This window comes from Bos indicus, chromosome 19 (genome assembly GCF_029378745.1).
Source record: "Bos indicus isolate NIAB-ARS_2022 breed Sahiwal x Tharparkar chromosome 19, NIAB-ARS_B.indTharparkar_mat_pri_1.0, whole genome shotgun sequence".
NCBI classification, from domain to species: Eukaryota; Metazoa; Chordata; class Mammalia; order Artiodactyla; family Bovidae; genus Bos; species Bos indicus.
The window spans coordinates 15,518,586-15,540,801 of record NC_091778.1 but is presented as its reverse complement, the minus strand read 5'-3'; the positions used below and the strand labels follow the sequence as shown (position 1 = coordinate 15,540,801).

The following is a 22,216-nucleotide window of genomic DNA, read 5'->3' as shown; positions in this document are numbered from 1 at the left end:
GAAAAGTGAAAGTAAAGTCTCTCAGTCGTGTCCGACTCCTAGCGACCCATGGACTGCAGCCCACCAGGCTCCTCCATCCATGGGATTTTCCAGGCAAGAGTACTGGAGTGGGGTGCCATTGCCTTCTCCAAATTAAAAGATCACTTACAACTAAATATGATAACAAATTCACCTCTTGTAGTAATAATTTGCCCTTAGAAACTGTGGAGGTAAATAAATTTTAGAGGAAGTCCTTGCTATTAAAGAATCCTAGAACATTTCCTGTTTCCTTATTGTAAAGTCAAGGCATTTCCAGGGTTCAATGACATCATTAACGACTCTTCTGAAAATATCTCCCTTCAACAGTTTGTTGGCTTTTCTTCTTTGGGCTTGTCACCTCCTGGTGGGGAAATAGTTGCTGCTATTCAGCCATCACATCTTCTCAAAAAGTCTCATCCACTGCATAAGAGGGAGTCTCACAGGAGTGGAGAGAAAGTAATGTTGCTAGTGTTTTAAATTGCAATTGGGCTTTTTTTAAATCATAATTGGTAATGTTGACTATAGAATACTCTCAAAAGTAGTTAAAGCTGATTTTAAATATATATAAAATGCAGAAAAGAATAGAGAATTGTTTCACTTCTGAAAGTTGGGTAGGCAGCGTGGCAAATGCAAGTGAGGATGTGGAGCTGGGGTTGGGGGTGGTGTTCATCTACATTCTTCCTGTCTTATTCTGGCATAAATGAACTCAGGCACAATCTGAATAAAATGTCTTTCCCTAAAGGTAGGAAAAGTTCTATTATCCAAACCTAATGACTATTAACGGAGAAGACAGTGGCACCCCACTCCAGTACTCTTGCCTGGAAAATCCCATGGATGGAAGAGTCTGGTAGGCTGCAGTCCATGGGGTCACACAGAGTCAGACACGACTGAGCGACTTCACTTTCACTTTTCACTTTCATGCATTGGAGAAGGAAATGGCAACCCACTCCAGTGTTCTTGCCTGGAGAATCCCAGGGATGGGGGAGCCTGGTCGGCTGCCGTCTATGGGGTCGCACAGAGTCGGACACGACTGAAGTGACTTAGCAAATGACTATTAATTTGGCTTATTTCTTTCAAGTGTATTTTCTCCTAGGCTTATGATAGTTCCATTTACTTATTTGCTTTTTATCTCTTTTTACCATGTATGTGGGAAAGGGAAGGGACATAATTGTAGCCATGATATGAATGCAAATTTTTATTTTTCTTATTTACACTTAACAGTACAAGACGTTTCCAACTCATTCCAGTATTTTTAAGAGCTGCCTAATTTCCTCATCCATCAGCCTAGCGTATTAATATTGTCATCCACTACTGTAGCACATTTGGACTGTTTTCAATTTTTAATTGCTATAAATATGCTTCACCAAATATCTATATGCATAAACCTTTTTCAACAAATGAGGTTTTTTCCCCATAGGATATTTTCCTAGCTGTAGACTTTCTGGGCCAAAAAATAAGGACATTTAGGACTCCTGCTTTATAGAGACACCCCATGACTAATGTGCATTCATTTATATACCCAACTGTTAAACAAGATTTTAATGGCATATTGTAGGGACTGGTGAATGTTTGATGAATGAAACAGTGATTTAAAAGCCAGATTTATCTATCACATCAAATCTGTCATGTCCCAGACTTCCCCAATTTCATTCTGTCCATCTGAGTTTTGATCCAACACAGCTCAGGCTACTGAAGACTCTACAGCATCAGTAGATATGTCACAGTCAAAACACCTGTGAAGAACATTAGAAACGTCTGCTCTGAGAAACGCAAAAGGGAATGGTATGATCCATAAAGCTCTGTTCGTGGTAGAAGACCAGCTAAGCTTGGTCCCTTAGTGACGGCAACTCCTGGCTCCCCCACCTCCTTGTTCATGAATCATTTCCTCAGAAGTGGTCTGAGCAACATGATGTCATGGTCCTTTTCACCCAGGATGCGGTTTCCAGTGGGACTTGTGTGCTCGGGGTGCTGTCACATCACCCGTAGGTGTCACCCTCTGTGATCGGAACAGCTGTAGCAGAGCATCAGATCTGCTCTGTGGGAGGAACTATTAATCTGTAGATCTTTCCATGTCCTTACGGCTCTGACACTAACATCATCTCACTGGCCAAAACCTTTCCAGCCGATCAGCCCCAACAAATGAGCAACTGGGCTCTTCTTGGATGCTCTGAACCTCTGTGTGACCCCAGGGACCCCAACATGTGCAACTCATAACAAGACACCATGCAGCAACTTCCCTTCTGATCACGCCCAGCCTCCAGCTTCTCATGCTCTAGAGTTGCCTATAAAGGGACAAGGATACAGGATGGACTCCCGAAGGATGGAGGCAGCAGCACTTGCCCCATTCTATCTTGGCTTTGCCCTCTTCCTGCCTATCACTGATGAGTTCCCATGCTGCTCTGGTCAACCATCTCTTCACTACATCCCTCAGCTCATGAGTTTTGTCTGTATCACAAGACTCTCATCCTTCCTTTCTCTTAGAATTGTTTCTTAATGCTCTGGATGGATGTCTAAACCACATCACTTAAACTCTATGGTTGAGATTTCTCACATGAAAGCAAAGAACTTCACAGAAGGTTTTAAAACATTCTGAGCTATTTCCCAAACTTCTCAGGAAGTTTTAACTATCTTGTCTCTGGATCTGGTAGACCCATTGTTAGTGGGGAAAATTGAGGTCTAACGCATTCACTACTACCACTAAGTCGCTTCAATCGTGTCCGACTCTGTGTGACCCCATAGACGGCAGCCCACCAGGCTTCCCCATCCCTGGGACTCTCCAGGCAAGAACACTGGAGTGGGTTGCCATTTCCTTCTCCGATGCATGAAAGTGAAAAGTGAAAGTGAAGTCGCTCAGTCGTGTCCAACTCTTTGCAACCCCATGGACTGCAGCCTACCAGGCTCCTCCATCCATGGGATTTTCCAGGCAAGAGTACTGGAGTGGGGTGCCATTGCCTTCTCCGGCATTCACTAATAAGATGCAAATGCCAGGTCCAGTTGGTTCCTAGGATGAACAAAATGACAGAGTCCCTTGGCTCTCTCAAGGAGCTCCAGCCTTTGGGTGATGTACAGAAGGTGGCATCTTGCTGGCGATTGTCTCTGTGGACAGGATGAATTTCCCTAAAAGAGATGGAACAAGGGCTCCCTGACCCAATAGCTATATTCGCTGAAGAGGGAGACAGACACTGAGAACAAGATAGGCAGAGATTCAAAACAGTAATTCACGGTCAAGAAGAAATGCTTAATTTACTTGGTTCATTTTGTGCTCTACTCCGCAGCCCTGAGCACTAACATCACCAACTTGTGGCCAGCCACCCTCCAAGGAGGGAAGAAATTGATCTGGCTTTTCTGGGGCTCTTGATTGCCACTTCCTCATGGTTAGGGCAGACACCTCACAGCCTGCTGTTTCTCTCATTTCTCTCCAGATCTGTCAAAAATTTGTCGATGATCATGTGTTCTTATCCTGGTGTAATATCAGAATCATTCCTCCTTCCTAGTGAAAGGCCGGGCTTGTGGAGAAGAGACAGCCCATGGGACATGGGGTGAGGAGTGGATCGGCATATAAAGTAGGTTTATTTCTTTCTGTTTTTCTCTTCTTCCCAGGATTGCATTTTTTGCATCTTGCTTATTCATATGTAATATTAAAAATCAAGTCTTTCCATGTCATTCTATTTGTTTAAGAGGCTGGCATTAGGCTCTTAAACATTAACCACTATGCCAGTCCAGCAATGTAGACTATATAGTTGGCTATCAATTATATGATCATAGATAAACTACCACAAAAAAACCACTGTCCTTAAAATTTTCCCCATTTGTGAGTTAATTTACATAAAATAGGTTCTGAAAAATAGAATTTCTGGATCAAAGAGTATGGCCATTTTTACAGCTGCTGACCCTCCTTAAGCGTTAAATCCAGACTTGTAGGTCTATGGTGAGTATTCAACAAATAGACAAATTACTGGAAAGATAATCTTGAGTTTCACCGTCCTTCTACCTCCAGGCTTTCCAATTCCGTTCTTTCCATCTAGGGCGTGGTTAAGCTTGGCTTATCCTTTTTGGTGTTTTTTGCATGTCCCGTTTATACAGTTAGGACAATTGTGGGAGTCCATCAGGGCGTCCTGCTCTGTGGAAGAAGGCTTTGATCATTCACTTCAGAGAGAAATCTGTCACATGGAAAGGAAATAGCTAAGCCTGATCCCTGCTCTGTGTACTGTGCTTCATTGCTCAGTCGTGTCTGATTCTTTGTGACCCCATGGACTGTAGCCTGCCAGGCTCCACTGTCCATGGGGTCTTCTTGGCAAGATATTGGAGGAACACTTGGTTGCCATGCCCTCCTCCAGGAGATCTTCCCAATCCAGGGATCGAGCCCAGGTCTCCCACACTGCAGGCAAATTCTTTGTCATCTGAACCACCAGGGAAGCCCAAGCTGATCCCTGGGTGATGCCAACTCCTGGCCCCACATCTGGAGAAACAATTTCCTCATAAGTCAGTTCAGCTCAGTTCAGCCTCTCAGTCATGTCCAACTCTTTGCAACCCCATGGACTGCAGCAAGCCAGGCTTCCCTGTCCATCACCAACTCCTGGAGCTTGCTCAAACTCATGTTCTTTGAGTCAGTGATGCCATACAACCATCTCATCCTCTGTCATCCCCTTCTCCTCCTGCCTTCAATCTTTCTAAGCATCAGGGTCTTTTCCAAGGAGTCAGTTCTTTGCATCAGGTGGCCAAAGTATTGGAGCTTCAGCTTCAACATCAGTCCTTCCAATGAATGTTCAGGACTGATTTCCTTTAGGATTGACTGGTTGGATCTCCCTGCAGTCCAAGAGACTCTCAAGAGTCTTCTTTAACACCACAGTTCAAAAGTATCGATTCTTCAGCGCTCAGTTTTCTTTATAGTCCAACTCTCACATCCATACATGACTACTGGAAAAACCATAGCTTTGACTAAACAGATCTTTGTTGGCAAAGTAATGTCTCTGCTTTTTAATATGCTGTCTAGGTTGATCATAGCTTTTCTTCCAAGGAGCAAGTGTCTTTTAATTTCATGGCTGCCATCACCATCTGCAGTGATTTTGGAGCCCAAGAAAATAAAGTCGGTCACTGTTTCCATTGTTTTTCCATCTATTTGCCATGGAGTGATGGGACCAGATGCCGTGATCCTTGTTTTTTGAATGTTGAGTTTTAAGCCAACTCTTTCACTCTTCTCTTTCCTCATAAGGAACTAAGCAAATTGGCAACTGAACAATTCTTATGTGCACCCTAAACCTCTCTGGTAACTAAGGGATTTACATGCATGGTCTATTCTTCAAAATCACTGTGTTGTGTGTACTCTGATTATCTCCCTTTGACAAATGAGAAAACAGAGTTTCAGTGAGATTGTCCAAGGTCACACAATTGGTAATGTTGTGATCCAAACTGCAGACTAGAGCAAGCCCCACACTCTTAATTAAACACTAGTAATTTGTTCCTCAGTGTTCCACATGAAGCAGATTTACCAGGAATGTAGAATTCTCGGTCAAGAGACAACCTACCTCAGCAAGTCAGAAGTAAGGAATTGTTGCTTAAAGACCCCAGAAAGGATGTTCTTGCTGTCAGTCACTAAGTTGTGTCCGACTCTTTGCGACCCCATGGACTGCAGCACGCCAGGCTTCCTTGTCCTTAACTACCTCCCAGAGTTTGCTCAAACCCATGTCCTTCAAGTTGGTGATGCCATCCAACCCTCTCTTCCTCTGTCATCCCCTTTTCCTCTTGCCTTCAATCTGTTCCAGCATCAGGGTCTTTTCCAATGAGTCGGCTCATCACATCAGGAGCTTCAGCATCAGTCCTTCCAATGAATATTGAGAACTGGTTTCCTTTATGATTGAATGGTTTGATCTCCTCGCAGTCCAGGGGACTCTCAAGAGTCTTACCCAGCTCCTCAGTTTAAAAGCATCAATTCTTTGGCCCTCAGCTTTCTTTATAGCTCAACTGTCACATCCATACATGGCTACTGGAAAAACCATAGTTTTGACTATATGGACCTTTGTTGGCAAAGTGATGTCTCTGCTTTTTAGTATGCTATCTAGGTTTGTCATAGCTTTTCTTCCAAGGAGCATGCATCTTTTAATTTTAAGGCTACAGTCACCATCTACAGTGATTTTGGAGCCCAAGTACTGTTTCTACTTTTTATCCATCTATTTGCCATGAAGTGATGGGACTGGATGCCATGATCTTGGTATTTTGAATTTTGAGTTTTAAGTCAGCTTTTCCACTCTCCTCTTTCACCCTCATCAAGAGGCTCTCTCTATCCAGAGATGATAGAAATCCAGAAATTTGAGCCTGGCAGTGCAGTCTCTTCTAGATTGAGGATGTTTGCAATTCAGAAGAGGTGGCTGAGAAGATGAACTGAACCTTTCACAGCCTTTCTCAGCTGGAGGAAAACAAAGTCCAGTGCTGCCCAAGTGAAGGGACTGCAAGAAACCATCCTCTGTCTGGGCTTATAGGAGGGAAAGTAAATGAGAAGAAAACCATTCCTTGAACAAAGTGGAGGCCAGGCCCCATCACCCGGGTGGTTTAGAAAATCTCAAACTCTAAAACATTTTTAAACAAGATCCCAGATGCTGATGCCACAAATGCCTTGAGAAGAAGCTTGAGCTTTTTGGTGAGGAACTGGAAACTACCATGAGTATTGTTGCAAATTTGTAAAAGTAAAAATACAAATTTTGGGTCCAAAAAATGCAAAAACTGAAATAAAACCTCGGAGTAGACTAAACTCAACTGAAGAAATATTGGTCAAGTTCAAACATACCAAAATGAACCAAAGGGAAACATGTGAATGAAAAATACAAAAGAGTGGATAAGAGCACATAGAGAATAGAGCAGGGCATCTATTTGGTTAATTAACCATCTAGTTAATTAGAATCTCAAAATAAGAGGAAAGAGAGAATGAGACAGCAAACAGATCTGAAGAGATAATGGCTAACAGTTTTACAAAATGGTGAGAGATGTAATTCTGAAGATTCAAGGTCAGAGGGCATTATCCCCATTGCTATCAATGGGCCAAGTTTTGTATCAGCCACTCCTACCCTCAGTACTAGCTGGAAAAGGAGAAATACCGCTGATGCTGGTCCCTGTCTCACCAGCCAGTCCTGACGGCTTTGATGAATAATGCGTTTTCTGGAACTTTTCATAGAATATAATCTGGAGGATCTTTCAGCCTCACATGGTTTATCTACTCCGTCATGCCCACTTCCATAGTCATTTTTATCCCTTTCTTCTCCACCTGTCATGGCAATTCAAGTATTTTAACTTCACTCAGCATGAGCCATTGCCTTCTCCGGCATTCTGGAGATTTCCTGGCTGCAAAATCGCACTAACCTCTGCGATCCTTGCCAGGAAGTTATAGCCTATATCCAGAAAGAGTGCCCCCAAGTCAATAAGTTCCTCCTAATCCATTCTTGTGTTCCAGCTTCCTTGATCAGTTTAGTTCAGTTCAGTCGCACAACCGTGTCTGACTTTGTGACGCCATGAATTGTAGCACGCCAGGCGTCCCTATCCATCACCAACTCCTGGAGCTTGCTCAAACTCATGTCCATTGAGTTGGTGATGCCGTCCAACCATTTTGTCCTCTGTCGTCCACTTCTCCTTCTGCCTTCAATTTTTCCCAGCATCAAGGTCTTTTCCAATGAGTCAGTTCTTTGCATCAGGTGGCCAAAGTATTGGAGCTTCAGCTTCAACATCAGTCCTTCTAATGAATGATCAGGACTGATTTCCTTTAGGATTGACTGGTTGGATCTCCTTGCAGTCCAAGGGACTCTCAAGAGTCTTCTCCAACACCACAGTTCAAAAGCATCAATTCTTTGGCACTCAGCTTTTTTTATGGTCCACCTCTCACATCCATATATGACTACTGGAAAAACCATAGCTTTGACTAGACAGACCTTTGTTGGCAAAGTAATATTTCTGCCTTTTAATATGCTGTCTAGGTTGGTCATAGATTTCTTTTAAGGAGCAAGCGTCTTTTAATTTCATGGCTGCCATCACCATCTGCAGTGATTTTGGAGCCCAAGAAAACAAAGTCTGTCACTGTTTCCATTGTTTCCCCATCTATTTGCCATGAAGTGATGGGCCCAGATGCTATGATATTTGCTTTTCAAATGTTGAGTTTTAAACCAGCTTTTTCACTCTCCTCTTTCACTTTCATCAAGGGAGTCTTTACTCCCTCTTTGTTTTCTGCCATAAGGGTGATGTTATCTGCATATCTGAGGTTATTGATATTTATCCTGGCAATCTTGACTCCTGCTTGTGCTTCGTCTTTGATCAAATCACCCTCAAAATCCAGACCCAAGTTTCTCTCCCAGCTCAGGCTGGTACATGCTTGCTAAATTTTGTTGTTTCTTTGGAGTATAGTCTCTTTCGCCCTTATCAGAAATATAATTTACTGACATGAAATATATGGAATATATGAATGGTCTTATATCTATTAAGGAATTATTTCTATTAAGTAATTTAAGTCCTCCTCCCTACCAAAATTCTCATAGCCTTCAAAAGCAAATTCTAGCAAAAATTTATAGAAGGGATAATGGAGAAAGAATAAACTTTTTAAGAAATGGTACCAAAGTAAGTGGACATCTATAAACCAAAAACAAACAAAAAAACAAACAAAACCAAGAAAACTTGACCTTAATTTCATACCTTACCCCCAAAAAATAACTCAAAATACATCATGAACCTAAACTTAAAACAAAAAATGACAAAACTTTTTGGAAAAAAAAAAAATAAGAGCAACATCTTCTAGACCTAAGACGAGGAAAAAAAAGTTCTAAAATTTGATACCCAAAGCACAACCCATAAAAGGAAAAATTGATAAAATTGGAGCACATCAATTTTAAAGTTTTGCTCTTCAAAAGACTTATTTGACAAAGCTCTTGTATTTGGAATATATAAAGAACTTTCAAAATTCAACCTTAAACAAATGAATGAACAATTCAATTAAAAAATGGACCAAACTCATGAACAGATATTTCAGGGAAGAGTACATACAGATGGCCAATAAGCAATGGTACTGTGACTGTATTTTTTTTAATTCTTTTTTTTTTTTTCTTAAGATATAGACTGAAGTAGGCAGAATAACGACCCTTCTCTCAGAGGCCATGTCCTAATCACTGTAACCTGTGAATATGTTACATTACACAGAAAAGAGGGATCAAGATAGACAACTGATTTTGAAATAGGGAGATTATCCTGGATTATCTGCATGACCCAGTGTCATTATCAGGATTCTCATAAGGGTAGCAAGACTGTCAGTGTCTGAGTGATGCAATGTGAGAAAGATTTGACTGTCCATTGCTGGCTACAGATAAGGAATGTGGCACAACCTCTAGAAGTCAAAAAAAAGACAAGAAAATGGATCTTCCCTTAGAGCCTCCAAAAAAGGAAGGCAGATACCTTGATTTCAACCCGGTAGAGACCCATTTCAGACTTCTGACCTCCAGAAAGGTAAGAGAATACATCTGTGTTGTTTTAGGCCATTAAGATTGAGGTTCATTTGTTACAGCAAAAAAAGAAGCTAATACAACTGAAGCACTGTGCTGAACACCTGAAACTTACATGATATTGTAAATCAACTATATTAAATTAAAATTTTTAAATAAATAAAAAATAAGAAGCTTATAGACACATTTACAGATAAAATGATACTATAGTGATTTTAAAACATGGCCATGATTTCTTTGACATTCCTCCCAAGAAGAGGCAGGGATCTAGGTCCCCTCTCCTTGAATCTGATCAGGCTTGTGACAGCTTTGACCAACAGGTTATGATGCAAGAGATACAATAGGACTTCTGTGACTAAGTCATAAAAAGCCAGGCAGATTCTTCCTTATTCACCTGGAACACTCATCTTTGACCCCTAAGACTGCCGTCTAGAAGGGCCATATGTACACAGCTCCAGTGAAATTCCCAGCCCAGGCACCGCATGTGACTGAAGAAGCCATCTTAGAAGTGGATCTGCCAGCCCAGATGGTGAGGGCTATTTCTGACCTGGACCACTGGTGGCATCATCGCTGATATCACATCTGTGTGGTCAGATCAGTTGTGAAAGAACATCAGCACCTTCTGCTCTGTGGGGAGCAGCAGTTAGCACACACTTCACAGATCTATCTGTCCTGGAAGGAAGCCTGCTGCAATACCAGCTCCTGGCCACCCTCTAACTAGGAAATCATTTCTTCAGAAAGACCTCAAAGAACAAGCAATTTCATCAGAAGTATTTCCAACCAATGGAGAAACTGAGATATTCATGCAGATACTCTGAACATCCCTCTGTTAACCAAAGGGTGTTGACAGCCCTGGGTTGTGCAACTGACACCATGACACCAACACTGTGATTAAAATATTCCCCTCCAGTCACCCCCAGTTCCCGTCTTCAATGCTTTTTTGACTTTCCAAAAAAGGAATAGTAAAGAAGATGGATTCCATGAACTTGAGAGGGATCATCCACCCCATCTCGTTAAGGGCAAGATTCTATGTCTAAGCAATTCTTGGTGAGAAATCCTTTGTTGGCACTTTGAAAAGGAAGTGTTCACTGAAAGTCAGCATGGGTGAAGCTAGGGCAAGTGAAACCGGACTAACTCCACTTCCATCTCTGGCAGCAGTGGACATCTGAGGAAATGTGAGCTGGAAAAAGTTGTGAACAAAGGCTCTGATCTCTAGCATTTAACAAAAGTAACCCAGAACCAGCTGGAAAAACAGTAAAGTTCAGGAAACTCACGTACAGTCTATTGTGGGCTGGCATATTATCCTTTGCGCTAGTGTAAAAACAAAAACAGCAACTTTACCCCCTACTTCAAATCTCTTGGAGCCTTAATCCTCCTCAAGACCCCTCTCTTACTCCAACTCTTCTTTTTTAAGTAGATAAGTAGGGTCAGTTATGCAAGAATAAAGCTTGAGGATACGCATGCATGCTGCTTACGAAAGCACGGAAGGCAGATACCTGAGTGTTACCAGGAACTTAGATTCAAGCATCCAGAAGCTGGCACAGGGACGCAAGCGATGAGGTGAATGAATCAGCTTCTCCCCTCCTCCTGCCCACGTGTGTCCCCCACCTCCCCCACATCTGATGCTCTGCTTACCAAGGGACAAAGGCCAGTGTCGGCCACCTGCCCCTTCCTGGTGCACACCCAGGAGCCCACAGTCAGCAGGGAGGACAAAGACAGCCATCAGAGGCATCCACTACATGCACCTCCATCTCTCTGAACTTAAAAAGAACCGGGAGAGGCCCTGCTCCCCGCTGGGCTCTGGTTTGCTGGGAGAAATCAGGCAGCTCAGACCCTCTCCATCCACCTACAGGGGGGAGACTGAAGTCTCAGGGGGAGGAATCCACGGTCTTCTCTTCCTGTTTTCCCTTAAAGCAACTGACAAGAGCTCTTGTTACATCCACCCACTTGTTCTCCAGGATGCAGCTACCTTCAGGGCCCACATGGACGAAAGGGAAAGTAAACTGTCGAGTGACCAGACAGAAAGGACCTGGACAATGGCCCTCACCTCCCTTCTCTTCAGTCACCTGCTCGCCTATTCCTCAAATGTCCCAAACCTATTTCCACCTCTAAGTCTTGGCCTTGCTGTTCGCACTCCCAGGACAAACCTCCCCTGATCTTTGCAAGCCCAGCTCCTCCTCAACAAGCCAGTCCCAGCTGAAACGACAGCCCCCCTGAAGAGGTTCCCCTAACTGGCTTACTAAGTAACCTTCACTCAACCTTCAGGCTCCATCGCAACACCTTGGCTCATTCTCTTCCTAGCTTATATCTCCATCTCCCTCTCCATTGCTTGTCTGATCCCCTCTGGAATTTGAGCACCTGAAGAGCAAAAGCCTTGCTTTTCTTGTCTGCTGCTGTATCCTCAAGTTCTAGAAAGTGCCTGGAACACAGTAGCAGTTCAATAAACATAGGTTAAAAAAATTAAATTAGAAAATAATTTTAAAAATTAAAAATAAAGTAACATTAAAAAAAAAAAAAACTACTGAATGAATGAACCTCAGCCCTAAGGAAGGTCTCAATATGGGCACATAAGGAAAATTTCACTCACTTAGATTGTTAGGGTACATATGCAATGGGGTAGGACCTATGGTTCTTGTCCCCCATATCTTCTACCTGCCATTTGTCTGTGGAAAAACTTTTGCCAAAGAATAAGTTTAAAGAAGTAAGAGCATGCAGAAACAAAGGAAAACAGTCACAGGAGACTATGTGTTCATTAAGCATAGTCAAGGACCTTTAGCTCCTTCTCAAGGACCATAGATAATATTATGATCCATATCCTGTGAGTTGTCTTTTATTAATAGATGCTGAAACTCTCACGAGGTGGGAGACGTGACCTACGTGATGACCAGACTGTAGCTGTGACATAAGCTGCCACAATTCTGAGAACCAGACTCAACCCTGGAACTGAAGATTAACAGTATGTAAAATAATCAAGATGATGCAGGTCAGACCACTGAGGACAATTTCAAAATGACTGTTGGAGCTGCCTGTGCTATTTCTGCATGTATCTGCCTTCCTCTGTCTATAAAAGCTCTTGTTCACTGATTGTCAGTGGTGGGGAGGTGGCCTTTGAACAGACATCCATTCTTGCTGGTTGCTGGCATCCGAAACAAAGCAAATTTTGCTTTCCACCAACCTGGCCTCTTCATTGGCTTTTGAGTGGTGAGCAGCTGGACCTCACTGTCGGTAACACAAACACCTTTCAGTAAGCATGCAAATCTCTAAAAGCTTAACAAAATTACCCAAAAGGTCCCATAGCTTGTAAGTGGTGAATTCCTGGGCTTGAAACAATGCCTCTGACTAGATCAAAAGTTCCTGCTCTTTGCATAAGAACAGGGGGTTGACTTTTTTCCTATTAGTAGGGGACATTTTCTTTGCAAACAAACTGGAACCTTACTATGTAAAACTGATAAAAACACAGATACTTAACACCACGAGATATCACCCCACACCATTAGTATGGCTACTCTCAAAGATACAGAAAATAACAAATGTTAGTGAGAATGTGGAGGAATTGGAACTCTTGTACAATGTTGATGGGGATATAAAATGATGCCATGCCTGTCGAACAGTGTGGTAGTTCCTGAAAAAATTTAAAATGCATTTACCATATGACCCAACAGTCCCAGTTCTGGGTGTATAGGCTAAAAAAATTGAAAACAGGGGGAAGAAGGAGAGAGTGGGATGTATGGAGAGAGTAACATGGAAACTTACATTACCATATGTAAAATAGATAGCCAGTGAGAATTTGCTGTATGACTCAGGGAACTCAAACCAGGGCTCTGTAACAACCTAGAGGGGTGGGATGGGGAGGATGGTGGGAGAGAGGGTCAAGAGGGAGGGGACATATGTATACCTATGGCTGATTCATGTTGATGTTTGGCAGAAACCAACACAGTTCTGTAAAGCAATTATCCTTCAATTAAAAAATGAATAAATTCAAAATTAAAAAAAATTGAAAACAGGATATTAAAGAGATATTTGTATGGCCACATTCATAGCAACATTTATTTACAATAGTTAAAATGTGGAAGCATCCCGTGTCCATGAACAGATGGATGGACATGCAAAACATGGTATATAGACAGTGCAGTAATATTCAGGCTTAGAAAGGAAATTCTGACATGTGCTCCAAAATGGACCACCTTGAAGACACTGTCCTAAGAGAAAAAAAGCCAGTCACCAAGAGACTAACTCTGTATGATTCCACTCATGTGTGAGATACCTAGAATAGTCAAATTCATGGAAACAAAGTAGAATAGTGATTGCCAGTGGCTTGCGGAGGGAGAATGAGAAGTCACTGTTGAATGGAATAGAGTTTCTGTTTTGCAAGATGAAAAAAGTTCTGTGGATGGATGGGGGTAGGCTGCACAACGTATGAATGTACTTAACACCACTGAATGTACACCACTGAACTGTACCCTTAGAAATGTTTATGATGGCAAATTCTACATTACATGTATTGTAATCACAATGAAAAGAAATGGGAAAAAAAACCACACAGGTGCCTGATCTGAATTTGGTGGGATTGGAGGTGGGGACAGTCACCCCTGCCTGACCTCCTAGCAGGATAAGCAATCATCCCTGTGTTAGCATTGAAAGCCCCACATCCCAGGAACCTCCTTGGTCCCAGGCACCCAGGATGGTTGGCACCTTCCATCTCGGTCACTAAATCATCCTGGCATCCTGAGCATGGCCCCTGCAGCACACACTTAGGGTGACAAGACAACAATTGTATTCTGTGGACAACACTGCCCTGCCTCTGGGTCCCCCAGCTCAGTCCAGAAGAAACTGTCCCTCAGTCTTGTCCTGGAGGCTGGCCTGGCTGAGCAGAGAGCCTGGGCCCCTGCCTGGGTAGCTAAGGGTCTGATGAAGCTCCCTGGGCTGGGCAGGGGGGAGGGCCCTTCTGTTCCATGTAGGTGAAGGTTTCCAGTCCACCCTGGCTGGTGAGGCCCAGCCATCCCAGGAACCCCCTGGACCCTGCTCCCCACTAGCCCCCATCAGGCCTGGACCTTGTGCTCGGGATGAACCCTGCATTCACCCCAACATCTGTCTCCAGCATTGGGCTGGAGCTGCTGATCCTGAGACAGTCACCCGGCCTCTAAGCTCATGGTCCACACCTGAGGTCAGGCTCACTGAAGGGGCTTAACCAGGGTTCCAGGGGAGACCGGGAGAGGGAGGGCTGTTTCTGACACAGTTCCTGGTCTCCGGGCCTCCTTGACCACCACCCTCAAGACATCAGCCAAATGTGAAAGCCAGGGTCACTCTCTGCCTTCCTCTTTTCTTTGTCTAAATTGACTGAGTTCTCATATTTTAGGTATGCCATTGGTCACAGGGCTTCCCAGGTGGCACAGTTGGTAAATAATCTGCCTGTTTTCTTTCTTTTACAAGTGGTTGACCAGTTTTCCCAGTTTGACAGTTTGACATGTTAAAGAGATTGTCTTTCCTCCATTGTATATTCTTGCCTCCTTTGTCGAAGATAAGGTGTCCATAGGTGCATGGATTTATCTCTCAGCTTTCTATTTTGTTCCATTGATCTATCAAGATCTATCAGTATGGTACATCAAGACAGTACCATACTGTCTTGATGACTGTAGCTTTGTAGTAGAGCCTGAAGTCAGGCAGGTTGATTCCTCCAGTTTCGTTTTTCTTTCTCAAGATTGCTTTGGCTATTCAAGGTTTTTTGTATTTCCATACAAATTGTGAAATTATTTGTTCTAGTTCTGTGAAAAATACCATTGGTAGCTTGATAGGGATTGCATTGAATCTATAGATTGCTTTGGGTAGTATACTCATTTTTACTATATTGATTCTTCCAATCCATGAACATGGTATATTTCTCCATCTGTTTGTGTCCTCTTTGATTTCTTTTATCAGTGTTTTATAGTTTTCTATACATAGGTCTTTTGTTTCTTTAGGTAGATATATTCCTAAGTATTTTATTCTTTTTGTTGCAGTGGTGAATGGGATTGTTTCCTTAATTTCTCTTTCTGTTTTCTCATTGTTGGTATTCATGTCACTGTATGGCAAAACCACTACAATATTGTAAAGTAATTAGCTTCCAATTAAAATAAAGAAATTTATATTAAAAAGAAAAAGAAAAAAATCCACCTGCCAGTTCAGGAGACATAAGAGATGGTTCAATCCCTGGATCAGGAAGATCCCCTGGTTGAGGAAATGGCAACCCACTCCAGTATTCTTGCCTGGAAGATTCCATGGACAGAGAAGCCTGATGGGCTACAGTCCACGGGGTCACAGAGCACATGCACTGCACAGCAGCATTGATTACAACTCCAAGGAATCAAAACTGCCATGCAATCTCAAATTTTTGTATGTTTTGACTTCCTGAGCAGCAAATAAAGGAGGCTCAGAGCCCAGCTTTCAAGGAGCCAGAAAATCCAGTAGTCCTCAGCCCAGCCTTGTTCCTGTCGCTGGTCAGCACCCAGAACGATGAGGTTCAGCCTGGCCACCCTGGCCTTCCTCCTCACTCTTGCCGTCCTGCACTTGGAGGCTAATTAAGGTGAGACCTGCTACTCTCACTGCTCTGAACAAAGAGAACACAGGGGCTGGAGACTGAAGGTGGGGGTGGGCAGGGTGCGGGGCTGCAGTGAGGAGCTGTGGGTGGTCTAGAAAACATGGTCTGGGGTTCCTGCAAAACAGCATCTTTCCCTAGGGTGTCTCCCTATTTCTGGTTAAGGCTCACTTCTCCCTCCCCTGGGGTGGGGAAAACCTGCCTCTGAAAACAGCCTTCCTGGCCTTTGGTCCCCAGCCTCGAGAAGCTGACCCAGAGCCCTCCAGGTGTCTGCTCAGCTGCCTCCAGGCAGGAGCAGAGTCTGGGCGAGAGGAACCCACAAAGGATCACGCCCTCTTCGTTTGACCATCTTTGGATGGTTGCCAACATTGAAAAACTGGTAACATTAAAAATCCCTATTGCCCATTTCTTTCACAAATATGGAAGACCAAGCAGACATGAGCCCAAGTTTCCACAAGCTCACCTCCAAATGGGACTGAAGTGGAGGTGCTGTCCCCTTAGACAGGGGGCGCTGCCCAGGCCTCAGGGTCCCCACTGCCTGCCACACCCAGCTGTGGTCTGCGTGGTCTCAGGGGACTTTGAGCCTGAGACACGCGGGTCAGCTTCCCTCCTCTCCCTGCAAGACCTGTCCAGTGTGTACACAGCACAGAGCCATGTAGGAGCTCTCGGTAAATACCTGTGCTACAGGAAGAGCAGGCAGGGCTAAACCCCAGTGTCCTGATCCCCAGCTCACTGCCCTCAACAGGCCTGCTTGGCCCTCTGCAGGGGGCTGGAGCCAGGGGAGAAGGCGGCACAGAGGGACCTGGGAGGAGGCTTCCCAGGAAACAACTCTCCTGAGATGAATGTCAACCAAAATCGAAGACTGAACAACACTCCATGCAAGGACTATCATTTGACACCCTACTATGTCAAATGGCATATTTGACAGCTATTTTCCAGGAATTTTGACTGCGAAAGAGCTTTTCACTGCTTTCCAATAATTTCAGTTATTGTCATATGACTTCTCATCTGTAAATGGGATCAGTGATAACTTCTCAAAGGGTGGTTGTGAGGAAGGGAGATGAGCCACCTCAGGAACTAAGCCAGGCACCAGGCCTGTAGTGGAGTCTCAGCGCACATGTTCGTCGACTCACGAGGGGGTTATCTCCCAATAAACGCACCGGAAATGGAAAATACCGGAATTTGAAAATGCATATAATGCACCTAACCTCCCAGCACCGTAGCTTAGCCTCGCCCATCTCAAAGGCACTCAGAACTCACCTTAGCCGACAGTCAGGGAACATCATCCAACACAGGCCTATTTTATGATGGAATGCTGTCTAACACAGGTAATGTTTTTGAACACTGTACTGAAAATGACCCACAGAATGGTTGTCTGGGTACAGAGTGGTGGTAAGTGCGTCAGTGTTGACCTGGTGACCCCATGCCCAACCTGGAGCTGCAGCTGCTCTGCCCAGCAGCATGAGAGAGGACCTATCCCATATATACATAAAAAGATGACTCTGTGCCACTCGCTCAGGCAACACGCTGGAATGCACTGGGGGCAGAAGCAGATCATCTCTCCCCCTGGGAGCCTGGGTCTGGAAACTCTGCTCTGGCCAGCTTGTGACCTTCTGTGTCTTGTCTAGTTTTCCTGACCCACAGCTTCCTCATCTGTTCCGTGGGGATAATAAGGCCTTTATTGCACAAAACAATCATCAGTATAAATATCAGTTTGCACAGTAATTGCCCTAAGGCTACTATTTGCCATTTTAAGGACAAAGGTTCAAAAAGGGTAGGTGTCCTGCCTGGAGTGACAGAGCTTTCAGGAGAAGAAACAAGGACTAATGGAGCTTTCCTGCCTCCTAGCCAAGGCCCTGCTCCTCTGAGCCGAGCAAACCTCCCACTTTTAACAGTCCCCGCCACTGCCAGACCTGTAAAGGAGGGTCCTCTCAGATGCAAGGGAACAGTCCCGCCCTGCTGTGGCCCACCCTAGGCATCCACTAACACCTTCATGTGGGAAATTATATTTCTCAGGAAATTATATGCTTTTTTCTAAATTATAAGTCCCCCCAAAACTCAGTAGAGCAATTGGGAAAATGGGAAAAAGTATTCTAATTTTCTGATAGAATTCGCATGACACTCAACAGAGAGATGTTCCTGACTTAAAGGAATTTGCTGACATCAAGAACAAAAGCGGTAAGTTAAGATTCAAGGTTCAAGGCTAAGATCAGCATGTGGAGCGACTGGGAGCAGTTAGGGGAGAGGTCATCCCCATCCGGTAGCTTGAGACCATTGCACTGGTAAAAGTGTGAGTTCAAAGCTAAGAAATGCTAATGAGTTTGTAAAACTCATATACTTTCACAATCATAGAAGTGGTGTTTCAAGAAAGAACAAGTTGGGAGAAGCAAATTATGTCCTTAACTGGGCAACTCCAGCTGTGATTCTTGCTCAGAGATGTGGATATTATGTTATTTGAATAATAATGTTCACTGACATTGCCCATAACGTTCAATTGCCCAGGGTTTGAATAATTGCTGAAGGTGGTATGATAGTTCTTTATAAATGCTTTGACAGAAGAAATACACAGAGTCAATGTGTAAATGTCACAGAATACTAGGACGTGACAGCAGAAACATTGGCTAACTTTTCTGTAAAATTTAAATTTGCCAAAGCAACACCAATTTGAAAGGAGAAACTAAATTCAGGACAAGCAGACATGTCCATCGTTAAAATAGAAAATTAGATTATATGAAGCATTTAGTATTCAAACTCCAACTTGAAAATGCATTTAGACATTCTTTCAACAATTTGGCTAACCCAATATGGAAAAAATGTTCTATGTCTGAAATATTTGAAGCTAAACAAAGGTAAGTAAAGACTGCAAATAGCTTGCACCTAACGTTTCCTGTGTTTTATTTTGTTTGTTTAGGGTTTTTTGTTTGCTGTATTTATTTGGCTGCAGTAGGTCTTCATTTCAGCATGTGGGATCTATTTCCTTGACTAGGGATCGAACCTGGGCCTCATTGGCAGTGTGGCATCTTAACCACTGAATCACCAGAGAAGTCTCAATGCTTCCTATGTTTAAAATTTTTACTTTTGAATGATAAATTTTAAATCTTTTAAATATCAAATAGTTAAAGCACTTTTTTCAATTTTTAAATGGTTTTCATTAACCCTTTACTTTGTGTTAATGGACCTCCCTTCATGTTTTCTGTTATCAACTGTCTCTATTTGCTAGAGAACATTCAATGTGTTACCAAGTCTATCATCTTGTCACTATATATAGAAACATCATTTATTATTACCTTGGATTTATTTATTTTTACAGAAAACCTCTGAAAGTTAAAAAAAAAACCCTATCAGCAAAAAATGATCCATTGTTTACTATATAGTTACATTATTTTTAAAAACTGAGAATAAAGTGCTGCAAAAAATATACAAACTAACACAACATTGTAAATAAACTATACTTCAAAATAAAATAAAGTTTAAATAAAGTAATTTCAAATAAAGTTAAAAAATTTTAAATTTAAGCATACAGTACACCTAAAATAAATACAATGTTATACATCCACTTATATCTTAATTTTTTAAAAAAGACAAATATGAAATAATTTATGATTTGAGATTTTCTAGGAATTCTGATTTCTTATTTCTGAATCCTGAGGACAATCAGAAATTTGAAACACTAGGACCACAGAGTCTCATCCCAGCCCTGGAAAGGGTCTGGGAGATGAGGCTGGGAGGGGCTGGCAGTGGGAGGGAGGAGATGTCTCAGAGGAGAACAATTTAAGGGCTGGGAGGGGGCTTCCCTGGTGGTCCAGTGGTTAAGACTCGGTCTTGCCAGAGCCACTGGTTCCCCCCCTGGCTGTGGAACTAAGATCCCACATGCCTGGGAGTGCAGCCAGAAGATGTTTTAAAAGGGGGTGGGGTGGGGAGGAGAAAGATCATAACATTTCCTGCCAGATGCTCCTGTCTCATGTTTCCCGCCCTACACTCCCGCTCCCCTCCTCAGGGGCTGTGGGGGTGCATATAGAGGTCTAAGCTTTCTCATGGAGAAGTTTCCAGCATCTTACAGCCCTAGGTGTGGCAGAACCAGCTGATACCTGCTGTTTCTCCTACATGTCAATGGCAATCCCACTCTCTCGTGTGGAAAATTATTGAAGGACCAGTGCCCCCAGCCAGGGATCATGTAAGTACAATGGAAAGGGTGCAATCTCAAGAACCAGTAGGGCTGGGAGAGGGAAGGGGGACAGGACTCTCTAGGAACAGTGACAAGAGCGGGGTGGGGTGGGGGTGACACAGGAGGCGCTGCTGGTGGGGGTCGGAGGAGAGGCTGGGGTGGTGGGACGGACTCTTCTGTGCCTGCTGACTCTCCGTTTCTCATCTTCTCCTTCTTGCTCCTCAGCTTCCAGACCAGAAGTGGGCGATCAATCTGTGCCGACCCAAGCCAGGCCTGGGTGCAGAAGTACATCAAATACCTGGGCCAAACGTCCAAGGGAGCTGGGAACAGTGGGACCTTCACAGTCGAGGGACCATGAGAAGAAGCCACAGAGCTACCTCCCCTCCCCAACCAGCTCCCTCACCCCAGATGGGTCCTGGGCGAGTCCTGGCCCGAATGAAAGCCCGTGCTCGCGTTTCCGTGCTCCTGCTCTGATGGTCTGCGCTCTCCTGAAGCTTTGCCGTGAAGCTCCGCCTTCTGGGGCCAGAGGAGACTGTGGCCCCCAGACAGCATCTGTTGTCCCCTTGCAGGCGCTCAGGTCTTGAAATAAATCCGTGCTGCAGAAAGGGACTGGTGGCTTAAATTGGTTCTCTCACAGACAGCCTGGTCATTTCTTTGATTTTACAGACACTTCTATGGTATTTACTGCGTATCCGGGGCCTTGTAAACATTTCAATAGGAGTATATGTAAATAGTGGAATGATGGAGGCGTAGTTAGGACCAGGAGGAGGACGAACAGTAACCCCAGTTAGGGTCCTTAGACAAGGCGAACAGTGTGAATGCAGACGACCGTGGGGAGACCCTCTGTCTGCATGTGCAGAGCTCAGGTGCACAGCAAACACACCTGGTCACTCCCTCGTCCAAGTGGGCAGAGCGGCTCACCCTTCCTAGAAAGCTCTTCCCCAGGTCTCTGCCATTCAAAACATTTACTTCTCGGTGCACCCCTCTACCGCCTGTAAATAGCGCCCCCTTGTGCTCGCCCATCAAATCTGTTCAGTTCAGTTCAGTTCAGTCGCTCAGTCGTGTCTGACTCTGCGACCCCATGAATCGAAGCATGCCAGGCCTCCTTGTCCATCACCATCTCCCAGAGTTCACTCAAACTCACATCCATCGAGTCGGTGATGCCATTCAGATATCTCATCCTCTGTCGTCCCCTTTTCCTCCTGCCCCCAATCCCTCAATCAGATATGTGCTCTCCCCCAAATACGTGCTCCATCCACAATCCATGCACCCCAACGCTGAAGTCCTACAGTCTCTTTAGATGCTGCCTGACCCTTATCCTTGACACCTGGGGTAAAAGTGATCTTGGAAATGTGGCCATCCTCACCACCTCCTCAACTAAAGACAGAGGCAGGTACAGGGCAGTGCTCTGTGGGCGTGAGGAGGAAAAGGAGGCAGGCAGGGGGCAGAGGCTGATGCCAGTCTGGCCGTGTGTCACTGGACACAGACTGCAGAAGGGCCTCAGGGACACCAGTGTGGCCCAGCAGACGCCCTCCAACTCAGTCCTTGGGGAAGGCATGCCATGGCTGTCGGCCTCAACCCTAAACTCCTGGGCAGGAATGATGCTCTTCGACCCCAGAGGTCAGAGGTCTCTGTCCATCCGTGAGTTTAGTGGGGAGCGGACGACCACCTACTGTCAGGGGCAAAGTCAGGAAAAGAGCACAGTCTGTCCTCGGAGCCCATGGCTGCCCTGGCCAAGGCCATTTCCTCACTGGACGGCCCCCTCCTCTTCCAAACTCCAGTCCTCAGCGCCCCTGTGCTCTTGGGCTCACACAAATCCCATCGGAAAACCAGTTCTCTGCACCTCCATCCACACTAAAATGGGATGGAAGCTCAAATCTCAAAGGCAAAGAGACTAGAATGAGTGAGGAGGTGGGGAGACCTGGGGTCTCCGGGAAGGACGGGCGGGAGTGCAGGGGCGAAGGGTAGGGAGGAGGTGGGCATGGCAGGGGCCAC

At 44.4% G+C, this 22,216-nt stretch overlaps 1 protein-coding gene and 1 long non-coding RNA gene across 2 annotated transcripts in view; one reads left to right on the top strand and one right to left on the bottom strand.

Moving 5' to 3' along the window:
- LOC109574154 (C-C motif chemokine 3-like) overlaps positions 1 to 22,216 on the bottom strand; it is a 36,301-nt gene that overhangs the window by 4,481 nt on the left and 9,604 nt on the right. The gene's annotated exons all lie outside the window — the stretch shown is intronic.
- Positions 19,772 to 20,843, top strand: LOC139177508 (uncharacterized). Its single transcript, XR_011561918.1, has 2 exons — positions 19,772 to 20,230; positions 20,447 to 20,843. It is a non-coding gene; the product is annotated as an uncharacterized lncRNA (long non-coding RNA).